Genomic DNA, 12,411 nt, shown 5'->3' on the forward strand with positions numbered 1-12,411 from the left:
TTCGCGATTAATGCCTGATCATCCTCCATTTTGTACTTTTTGTCTAAAAACAGGTCATTTAGAAACAAATTGTTGGCACAAGATCGGCCAACAACAACAACAAGATCGTTCGATGCAAACAAATTACAATTACATGGATCGTAATAATACTACTTATGAGATCGGGCCACCCAATCAACCTTTCAGGCCCCGTGGATTGCCTACCCAAGGCAGACCCCCAGTGCCACGAAACAATTATAATAGTGATGGAAATCGAGGAAGAAATTCTCATTTTAGGAGAAACAATGGTAACTTTCGTAACCCAATGGGCCAGAGTGGACAACAAAGGCCTAGAGGACCAGTAATTTGTTATCAATGCCAACAGGAAGGTCATATAGCTACTTATTGTCCAAATGCACGGAAAAATCAGGACTATACTCCCCTTTGTAGGAGGTGTAGCGGTGAAGGGCATCATGAAGAGAATTGCCCTAAGCAAGAGGATAATAAAAATAATGATAGGGGTAAACAAGTTTCTAATGAACCCTCAACCTCATCCGCAAATTTAGTTGAAGTAGAAACAACAAGGCAAGAGATTGGGTTTAGGTCTAAATTCATACCACGTATGGTGACCTTTAAGGCTGACCCCATGATTGGTGTTGTTACTAGAGCACAAAAGCAACAACAAAAGGAGCATGGTCTAGAGGAAGGAAGTCCCCAATCAAAAGAAGCCGTGAAGGATAAATCTAAGGACATAGATCCTAACATAGAGCTACCTGAATCGGATTCTCCTCAGCAGTCTTCAGACCATCCGTTATTGCCCGTGCCTCTAGTAGATCCTAAGATTCAGTTGGGGGTGGCTCATTTTCCTGAAAGACTTGTACCTCCAAAAGAAGGGAGTAAAGAGCAAGCGGAAACATTGAATAAGGCCTATGATCTTTGGGCAGCATTGGAGGAAATAAACTTAACAATTAATCTCAGGCAACTACTTGAAGTAGCGCCTATATGTCAAAGGCAGCTTTATCATAAGCTAGTTCGACGTAGGAGGAAAAGGATTGAGACTAACACTTCTAAAGTAATTGCAAATGCATCCAAAAGGAGAACGACTAAGGAAGTAAAAATAGTAGATTTATTTGTGGATCCAGGAACACCAGTTATAGACACTACCATTAATGGACATTTTCTGAGTGAAGTACAATTGGATGGTGGTTCAGCAGTCAATTTAATGACAGACTAGAGATGCAAGAATTAGGTTTGAAGAATTTAGAAACTACTCATATAGTTTTACGTATGGCTGATAAAAGGAAAGTGACTCCTTTGGGGTTACTTCGCAATGTGAAATCTGTAATTGCTGGACTAGAATTTCATGTAAATTACTTAGTAGTTCGCTCATTGTCGAATATCTCTTCATATTCTGTGTTGCTGGGTCGACCTTCGTTGTACCAAGCAAGGTGCACTCAGGATTGGTATAAAGGTTCAATTGTGATTGCTCCTCGAAGTGATAGGGTCAAGATTCAAGTTACCACAAAAGGGTTTTTGAGGGAGTCAGGAGATGAAATAGTTGGTGAGATGGATGAAAAGTCTAATAGTGAATTCTATGATTCAGAAGTAGAGAGGACCGATAACGAAGGGCCTTATGCTTGGTTATTTAAAACACAACGACCAGCAAAAGCAGAAAAATTAGAGGTTAATATTGTGCATCAGCCTAGCAAAGCAGAACAAGTGGGTATTTGTGAATATGCTGTTAATTTTTCATCAGACAATGATTCTGATAGTGATATTACTCGCTGGTTGTCTACCTCGGAAGATACAGCCCCAGACTGTTTAATGGTTTCAGCAAAGGAGAATAAATATCCTGTGGATGTAATCCATGAATTCAATGATTTGAATGATCCATTTTTCGATGCATGTCCTGGATTTGGTAAAAATGAGGAAGAAGGTGACCTTGGAGATGCATTTTTTGCATATAACAGATCGGAAATCTTTTCCCCTAATGACTTAGAAGAGGAGGGGGAGAATGAGGCGGGAACATCAGACTTAGATGAAGTTTCAGTAAGCTCCTCTATGGAGGAAGTCAATACTATTGAGAATGATCATGACGAACCTGAGGAGAGTTTAGTTACAACATTTCCTTATGAGTTAGATATTGTGCCTTTTGGGTTCGAAAAACTTCCAGTTGTTGCTAAAAGATCTTGCTATCGTCAGTTAGAAAAGAAAGAAAGAGAAAGAAGAAAAAGGAATGGTTGCAAACCTTTACAACAGCCGATATTACATGATGATAGAGATGACCCATCTCCAGCTTTAAATAGATTTGCGCAGAATTTTAATGAATGCCATGGTAATTATGATAGGATAATCAATTATTTAAATGAGACTTTGGAAATAGAACATGAGGCAACAGTGACAGTTGTGAATGAAGGAATGAAGAAAATTGCGGAGTTACAAAAAGAAAAGTCAGAATTCCAATTTAGGGAGAGGCGGTATCTAGAAGAAATTTCACTTCTAGAGATGTATTTAGAAGAGCAAGAATCTAAATTTAAAAATGATGTACAACAAATGGAATGAATATCGCCTATTCCTAGGAAATGCTCAATGGAATGTGGGCAAACAAATGAATTTTATACAAGAAGTAAACCTCTGGCTATTTCTGGAATTGGATTGCAAGAGAAAAACTCGACTACTGCTCCTTGGCTATATTATTCCCTTGAGCGCTCTATGAGCAGTAGAGAAAAGCCGTATCATTATTTTAAAGGGCAGCTAGGGAGATATCATAGAAGGCAATTGCAATCAAGCAAAGCTCACTTGCCAAGTATATGTGAGGTAGTCTTACCGCATCCCAAAGAAAGAGTAATGGATTTTACTGTCTATGGGGATGGAGTTGAACCAGAGCTTTGATGGTTTGAACCTCTGGCACCTAAGAATTTTCTAGAGCTAAAACGAGTTATACACTATTTAGGGTGTCGGATTCAAGGTGAGGAAGATGAGGATTTACAATCATTAATTCTCAAGCTTAGTACTACTCAGTGGTCTTGATGATGCAGCTTCGGCTCCGCTCCATGATGTGATGGAGGTTGTTAGTGATGCACCTGATAGCGGATCTGTGACCTCTGATGTGCCTATGCTAGAGGTTATTCCTGAGCATCCTGTAGTTGATAATTTAGTTGCTAGGTTTGACTTAGATAGTGTGGATGATTTTGGGTTAGGGTTATTGTTTGCACTAGAAGATCTTAGAGAGTTTGAGGATTTTAGTTTAGATCTTTTGTTTTCTTAGAGTCTTTTGGTTTTTACTTTATTCTACATTTAAAAAGAAGGAAAAAATTAAAAAAAAAACGTACCAAATAATCCTTTTAAAAAACTTTTGATTTGTTGTTAACTTTTTTGCGCACCTTAACTTAGTTAGTCTTCACCTGGTTAGATAGTTAGTTGCACGCACGGTCGGGATACTCCTTCAGTGCTAGGAACTTATTACATGGGAGTTTGACTAGGTTGCCAATTTCTAAAGGAGTTTCATTCTTTATTGAGCTAACCTATTAATGGTTTAGTGGTTAGTGGTTGCGTTCTGTGCAGGTTTAATGATTTTTGCAAATTTGTGAACCACTACGTGTTTATTCTCGCATTATTTTGGAGCCACCACGTCAACATTCATAACAGGTTGTTTCATATCAAATCTATCTATTTATATTCGTTTGAAATAAAGGACAGTAACAATCTCTATAACTTGATTGAAATAATTTAGAGATTTCACAACCTAAGTAATTACAAAAGGAACATAAAACATTTAAAACATAAATACACTGAAAGATACATAAACAATTTAGTCTATATGAGAGTCCACTCACATGGGATGGGACTTAGTACCAGGGAGTGCTTAAAAGGGGGTGATGTGTGTGCATGACATAGTGAATTCCATTGTATGGATGTCTAATTAGGAATCCAATCGAGTTTTCCCTGGACTTTTTGTCGCTTTTTAGCGATGTGGGGTAGCTGAATAACAAGGTTCCCTCCACGAAATTTTGACTAGGAGTAGAGTGAAAGAGAGATGTTGAGCTCGTGAGTATCTTTGCTTGTCATTTACCTAGGCAAGGTGACTGATATTATGTGCTAGATTAGATTCATCGCGCGACGTTGTTGAGCTAAAATGTTTGAAAGTTCAATTTGGTGATGTATTCCTAGCCTTCTAGTCATTCTTATAAGTCACGAGATTCAAAACTAAAGTAATAATAATAAATTAAGTTCGGGAGAGTCAATCTATTTATTCTTCTAAAAAGACAAAGAATAAAAAGAAAAAGAAAGGAAAAAAAAAGCCCTAAGACTGCAGGGTTGAAAAAAAAACCCAAAAGAAGATAACCATCGCCTCTGAGGTCCTGGTAGGCTGTAGGGATTTCCTTGACAGGTGCCCTGCGTCCGATGCCTTGCATCTCTTTGGGGTGGGACCTTTTGGGAAGGAGAATAAATATATATACTCTTTTGACTTTTAAAAAAAATCCAAAAACAAAACAAAGAAAAGTTATTCTTAAAAAAAAACAGGAAAGTTTGGAGTTAGGGACCATTTACTGGTTGTTCTAGTAGAACATGGAGGGTTAGCAGTTAAACCATAGGAGTCCTATTTGGCATTGTAGTATTGGATTGCCTTGTTTGGGTTCTTTGATAGGCATGGACCTTATCAGTGACGCTATTTCAGAAGCAATATTTCTAGTAGGATAGTAGTGTGGCAATTTATTGCCTAGAGGGATTATTGTTGTTTAGCGGCTCTAGACAGCTTCCTAGTTGGTATATTCTATGCAATGGATGACGCTCTGTTATGCACTTTAGTGGGCAGAGTGAGTAAGGGGAATGCTAATTTGCACTAGTTTTTACATAATTTCCTTGACATGTTTGTATTGTTTGCGTTTTACTATGACACCAATCAGTATTTTTCTACCTTTGCAGTGTCTACTAGTTGTCCATGTGTGGTTTTGCAGATTTTGTAGCTGTGCTCGCGAGGATGCTTCGCAATTAAGTGCGGGAGAGTATATTTTTTCTTGAAGTTGCGTAGCAGTGTTCGTGATGCTGAATGTTCGTGATGAAGATGTGCTCATGAGGACACTTCGCAATTAAGTGGGGGAGAAATGACAACACCTAGAAACAATGCCTGGCATTGCAAAATTTTTTAGCAATATTCTATACAATTGACACATTGTTACCAAAGTTTCACATTAATTTAATGCAGATGCGATCGTAATTTCGTCTTTGAAGGACGTGTCTCTGTAGTGCGACAAGTGGAAAATCCTAGTTCAAAGGATTTTTGTGCTAGAGGGTGGACTTAGGAAAATACCAAATAGAATTTGATAGTTTTGTCTAATCAGAAGGTATTATTTTTTATTAGTGGAACCATTTGTATTTGAGTTAATATGAGCAAGGAGGGGAAACATTTTGATAAAGGTAATCTCATAGGCAAAAATGCAAGAGAGGTTAGTCGTATAATGAAAGTGGAAAAGTAGCTAACATTTTAGCCTAACAAAAAAAATATTATGTAAGAGAGGATGCTAGTTGAAAGAGAAGGGGGGGTGTTCTTCTATGTGTTATGGTTCTAAAGGTTAGGAAATGAGTTTTTAAAAAAAAAACCATAACTAAAAGAAAAAATGTTGCATGTGGATTTTAAGAGGTTATGATCAAGGAGAGGGCACCCTCATCCTAGGGGGCACATCATAGTAGGAGATGAAGAGAGGGAGAATGGGAAAAGACTAACTGGAAGAGGAAGAGGAAAGGGAGAGGAAGTCCAAAAGCCAATTGGAGAAGAGGAAGGGGAGGAGTTAGTGGAAGTTGAAGAGTCATGAGGAAGAGAGGAGGGGGTACCATCCTATAAAGAGGGAGAGAGAGCAAACTAAAGGGAGAGAAGGGCGCCATCATCAAGAAGGGGACACTATCATCCTGAAGGAAGTGCCATCAATTCAAGCTATCCAAGCAAGAGGATTTGAAGAAACAATTGAAGTTGGAGAGAGCAAGAAGAGAGAATTGAAGCCCATGCCTATTCCATAGCCATTACCATGTCTTCTCCTTCTACTTCCATTTTGGAGCCTTTCTCTTCTCTTCTCTCTTAGTCATCAACATAAAACCATGGAAGCTAAGCTCGTATGTTTGGACTTAATCAAGATTAAGTCTTAAAAGAGTTAAAAGTGGCTTTTCCATGGCAACAATGCAATTGACCAATTGATCTCTTGGGAGAGGGAAAATGATGATCTCACCATTGGGAACGATTGGATAGACTCCCCTTTGCTAGACTACAAAGGAGACGGCTTCCAAAGACGCAATTACGAATCTCGTACTTTACGTAAGTGCCTTAACTTGTTTGTCATTAAAAAAATAATTTTACATAAATATTTCTTTAGTTTGGAATTTTTATAAAATACCTTTGAATCTCAATTTCAACTCTGGATAGTTTTTAGAATTTATGTAGGTGTTATTTTATTTTAAAAATTAAAAACTTTTAAAAATATTTTAAATGGCTTAAAAATGATATAGATAAATTTTTATGAAATATTTGGTTAAACAATTATGAGATATGATATTTTTTGATAAATTATGTATTTTTGGAAGTATTTTTAAATTTTTTCTAGAATTTTTGAAAACTGATTACTATATCTTAAAAAGCAAAAATAGTTATTTTGGATGAATATTACATTATTTTTTGATAAAAATCATGTTTTTAATTCAACCAAAAATTAGGATGTTCTATAGAAAACCTAAGAATATAGTTTTGGCTGTTTTATGAAAAGTTCTTAGGGTTAGAGAAAAATAAAATTAATTTGATGTTATCTGTTTGTTTGAACATTATTAATATAAAAGATGATGTGTCTAACTTTATGCAAAGTAAAAGTGTTGACGAGGTATTAAGTTATATCAACATTAGAAAAAGAAAATTTTAAATTAAATTAGAGTTTATGGGATTGAGGGATGTTAGTTGATTTGATAATAAAAGGAATGAGAAAGAACTATAGGGTTTATGCTTTGAAGTTAATTCGCGAAGGGATTAAAATCCTAGGGTTAGTATTTAAGTGTCCAGTATAGAAATAGAGATGAAGAGAAAGATTAAGCAAACTTTTTGAGTTTTCGATATTAAATTAGTTGGACTACTAGAAACGAGTGTCGTAACTATTGAGGAAGGCTAGTACAAATCATAGAAATTAGTTATCAATATCACCTATTCAGTGCAACAACTCCTTGGAGTTGGCTTGACATCCGGGTTAAAAGTGGCTTGGTCTTTGGCCAGTCATGTCTCTGCCGCATGAGCAAACATCACCAAGTATCAATATTTTCATATCAAGAAACGGAAACCAGAATTCTTCTTTCAACTCACAGAGAAGTTTATAAAATGGACAATATAGAATGCCTTAACAGCAGACAGCTCAAAAACAAGTAGCAAAGAGGGAAACCTGGATTCACACTTGTAAAAATGCCATACCACCGCTCATCTGTAATAAAAGACGTTGCCCTTTCCACTGCACTCAAATAAACACCATGTCCAACATTTGGAGGTAGTGGATGGAACATCTTCTGGTTGGGGTAGTCCAAATCAACCACAACATGTCGATTTGGCAGAAACCCAACTTGACGAATCCCTGTCCTACTTTGTACTATGGCTCCAAGTGTACCAAATGTCTCCTGACCTGCAACCTGTGAAATTCACCAGAGAGAGAAACGTTGTCAAAGGGTTTGTGAAAGCAAAGTCGCGTCTTCAGAAGACCTTGATAAATTTCAGGATAAAAGATCAAACAAATGAATAAGCAAGATGAGGAAATAATGTCAAGACTCTGTTTTATTTCTGTCAATAAGAGACTCAAGATTCAAGATGAAGAAACCCGAGCAGCCTCTGAATTGCATAGATCATCTATACATTTCAAAGAGAATTTCCAAGAGTATGGTTTTCATCGATGAGTAAGAAAGTGGATGAACATGGATAATTTTCTCATTCAAGTTCCATCATGATGTCTATTTACTGATATTGAGATGGCTTACGGTTAGAAACAGTTTTCAAATTTTCCATTTTTTATATATAATGTTAGCCTTCAATCTGCCCTGTTCCTGGATTATTGTATGTTGCCTTTCAGTTCTTTCAGCCTGTCAACAAGATAAGCCACCATATTGCTTGAAGTTGCTTGCTAATATGGATCCCAATTGTCCTGAACATATGAAGGCTGCAACTCAATTAGATCCTGTAGTTGAACCTGCAGAACAGGCTGCGAGTTTTGCTTGCTAATGATCACTTCTGTCCTCCTCGATGATTATGGGTTTTACAAGAAGGGTATCAGTTTAGCTTTCGCAAGTCGATATTAATTTGTAGAAACATGATGGGTATCAATCTGTGGAAATGTGATAGTTTCAATCTATGGAAATGTGACGGTTTCAATCAGACTGGACAGCGCTGCTCTTTTGCCTTTTTAGCAGCCTCAAGGACGACTTCAAGGGAGAGTAACTTCTGAGCTTTAATATCAGTTTTATAACTTGACTGTGGACAATAAGCACAGTCTTCAGTGCAGCCACCAGAACTTACAGCCAAAGCTAGTACACTTCGGCTACCTGATCCTTTTTGGCTTCTGTTATGGCCTATAGGCTTTTTAGCTTCACCAGGTCAATTGTATTTCTCACTTGTTCCAGTCTCAACATCCCAATGGACAATTAATCCATTTTTGGAAGCTGAAAATCAACGTGCATCATCATCTGTCAGTGCAACCGATGTCACTGCCTGCCTGTGGCGCCTTCCTACGTTTCTTCCTTCCAAAGGAGTTGCTAGCTCAATAAGTCTGCTAGGCGCCTTCCTAGATCTTCATCATCTTCTTGTAATCACTGCCTTCGTTCTCCTTTCATAGCATCAATATAGTATATTTGCGAAGCAAGCACAAAGTCTTCTGAGTACATTTCCTCAGAAGTTGCAGCAGAGTTGACTTCTTCTTTTTCATCATCCTCTCCTCCAACTAAAGTACTATACGTTGAGCAGGTCGGCACAACATCCAGAATGGCGTTGTAGCTGCCGGTTGAAGTTACTTTGCCTTCATCAGCACTGTCCGTTCTATTATCTTCCAATATTGCCGTGATAGTTGACTCGACTGGAGCGCTTGACCTCGTCGTCGCTTTCTCTTCTACTGCTTTTTCCTACCCTTTGTTTGTCTTGATCTTCGTCTTTTTCTTCCTCCCCTTTTCCTCCGACACAACATTGAGTTTCCCCAATAGCAGGATTCTACTGATCTGTATTAGTCACTTAGTGTAAGAATAGAGTTTCAGCATGGGTATTGACCACTGTATCAGTAATTCTGTCTGCAAAATTGATATTAGGCCATGACACTTTTGGAAGAGGGTTAGTTTTCCCAAAAGCCTCTCAGTGAATAGTGAGAAGATTCTATTGCTTCTGGGTGCTATCAATTATCAGGTGCGGCAGTAGTTGTAGCAGCCTCCATCTACGCTTTTTCTTCCGTCCTCAATTCACTTGTTGCATCTAAAGGTACGCTTCCTTGTTGCATCTCTCCAAAACATTTTAAAACTTCCTCATCAAAACCATAATCAGCATATCCTGACATAAGTGATGCCTAGGATGCTGCATCTCGGACTGGTAGTCTGTCAAACATAGCCTTTGCTTCCAGAAGAAAGCCACACTTGGCATACATATCCACTAAGGTAGTACCCAAGTAAAGCTCTGTTTTCAGACCCCTAATGGCTGCTTTGGCATGGAACTTCTGACCACTACAAATAGCTCCTGTACTCCCACAAGCTTTCAAACCTCAGGCAAACAGATTAACATCAGGAGAGACTCGTTCAAGCTCTAGCAGTTCAAAATATTTTAGGGCATTGTGACTAAGCCGCACTTTAACATATCCTGCAATCATTGCCGTCCAAGCAACAACATCTCGATTTAGCATTTGATCAAACAGATGCAGTGCTTCTGCAGACGATCCAAATTCGGCATACATGTCCACTAGTGTGCTGCCTGGATGAAGACATCTTTCCAACCCAATTTTCACTATTTCAGTGTTTATTTCTCAACCTGATTCCAAAGCTGCTCTATCACCACAAGCCTTTATACAAAGAACAAGTGTAACAGCATCTGCAAGCCCATAATCGACATATCCTGAAATGAGTGCCGCCCATGAGATTGCATCTCGAGTTACCAATCTATCAAAAACTCCATGTTCTTCTACACGCATGTCACATTTAGCGTACATGTCAACTAGAGCATTACGGATAAGTTCCTCTTGCACCAAACTCCTCTTCACTATATTCCCCACATAAAATAAAAGAGCAAACATAACGACTAAGTATGTACAAAGTATCAAATCACACACACAACTTTTGGGTGGTTTTCACACCTCGAATGCGCAGCAATACGACATCCACCCCCTCTAATCCTGCGCATCCTCCGGATGGGCCAACTACCCATAATCGTTATCATCAAGATCCACAAACAGATCAATCTCTTCATTATGCATTTCTGGTATACCAACAAGATTATCTGTCATATCATCTGTCTCTTCCATTGGAGTTTCTTCTCATTGCTCTTCTCTTGCAAATTCTTCCAATGCATAATCTTCATCATCTCTTTTCTTGAAAATCTTGATTCTTTTTCCAGCAATAGGCACTCTAAGCACTGTCCCATCCAATTCTGTCAATTCATATGTTGCATGATCAAAAACATGTCTGACTATGTACAGCCCAAACCATCTTTTCACCATCTTCCAAAGTGTAGTATGCTGATTTTTAAGGCTGCTATCAAAGACCAATACCCAATCTCCCTCTTCTATTGCTCTAGGCCGCAAGCGATGCCTGCTGTCAAACCTGTCCTTATTTCTTAGTCTAGCAACCTTCAACCTGTCAATAGCTAGCTGAATATCCTCTAGTCTTCTCTCCAACTGCTGAATCCGAAGAGCTAAGAGCTCCTCTCTTGTCAAATCCTCCTGCCAAGGTAAAACTAACCAAGTCAAAGCACAAGTCTCAGTCGGCATAACAGGTTTCTCACCATACATCAACTCTACGGGCATATATCCTATGGTAACACTGTGAGTCGTACGATCAGCCCACAAAGCAAATGGTAGAAGTCTCGGCCATTCTCCAATCCATCCTTTGTATGCTTTGGCTAATGCTTTCACTATTGGCGGATGCCCTCTTTCACTCTTCCCATTTCCCTCTGGATTATATGCTGTAGTTAGAGCCAACTTGATTCCTAGTTGAGAGAAAAACTCCCTAGCTTCATCTGCATCCAATTCTCCGCGATCCGCAGTGATCTTACCCACACAACCATACCTGCAGAAAATTTCCTCCAATAAGAACTTACACACTGCACTAGTGGTCTTCGTTCTCAAAGATCCCTCAACATGATTGGTAAGATCCTCTCTAGCCAAAACAATATACCTCATCTGCCATAGACCCATAGGCATAGTAACCAAATCAACTACCCACTTATAATGAATGCATAGCGGATAGGTCGGATGAAGCTCATCTCGATGACGCACTACCGAATACATCTGGCAGTCTCTGCAAGTCTCAACAAAGTGAGAAAAATCTCTATACATGCCTTTCCACCAATATTTCTCCTTGATTTTCTCATAAGTAGCCCACACTCCTCTATGACCAGCCCAAGGACTCTCATGAAACTCCCTCATCACCTGTAACTGTGTCTCTCTATCGCAGACAACCCGCAAAGGTAATCCGCCTCTTTTCTTCGGATGCTTCCAAAGAAATCTGTCCTTGAGAAAATAACCATAGGCTTTCCTTCTGATCTTCTTGAACTATTCATCTGTCCATTCATCTCTTTTGCTTAGTGTACTAAGGTACCTACCAATCTGCAACCAATCTCCAACATAGAGTTCTTCTATGAAAGCCACAATATCATAGACATGACAAACATGATCAACCATAGTGGCTGAAATTTCTGCATCATCCTCTTCTACAAGTAGAGTCTCCTCATCATCATATCTAGCTCTAGACAACATATCTGCCGCTGGATTATCCTTCCCTGCTATGTGTTTAAATTCCGGATTTAATGACTTGATATATGTAATCCATCTTAGCATAGCTATATCCGGAGTAGAGCAACTCGTGATCATACCAATCAATGGCAAGCAATCTGTCTCTACCACAACTGAAGCTCCAATAAAGTACTCCTTGTCACATTTGAGAGCCGTGACAATCCCCAATAGCTCCCTCTTGATTTGCAGATATCTCCTCTGTCTCTCGTTTAGGACTTTCACCCCAAACCAAATAGCATACCTATTTCCATCTACATCATCTTGACCCACAGCCCAACCTATGCCAATTGGACTAGTGTCAACTGTCAATACAATAGGCTTTCCACAATTATAATCCGCTTTCCTAAGAGTAGGAGCATTCTACAATAACTTCTTCAATTTCCGCATGGCTCTAGTGTGGCTCTCATCCCAATAGAATTTCTGCCCCTTTCGAAGCAGCTGA

Source organism: Lygodium microphyllum, chromosome 12, assembly GCF_053477565.2.
Source record: "Lygodium microphyllum isolate KBCC chromosome 12, Lygodium_microphyllum_v1.1.10, whole genome shotgun sequence".
In the NCBI taxonomy this organism is placed as follows: Eukaryota; Viridiplantae; Streptophyta; class Polypodiopsida; order Schizaeales; family Lygodiaceae; genus Lygodium; species Lygodium microphyllum.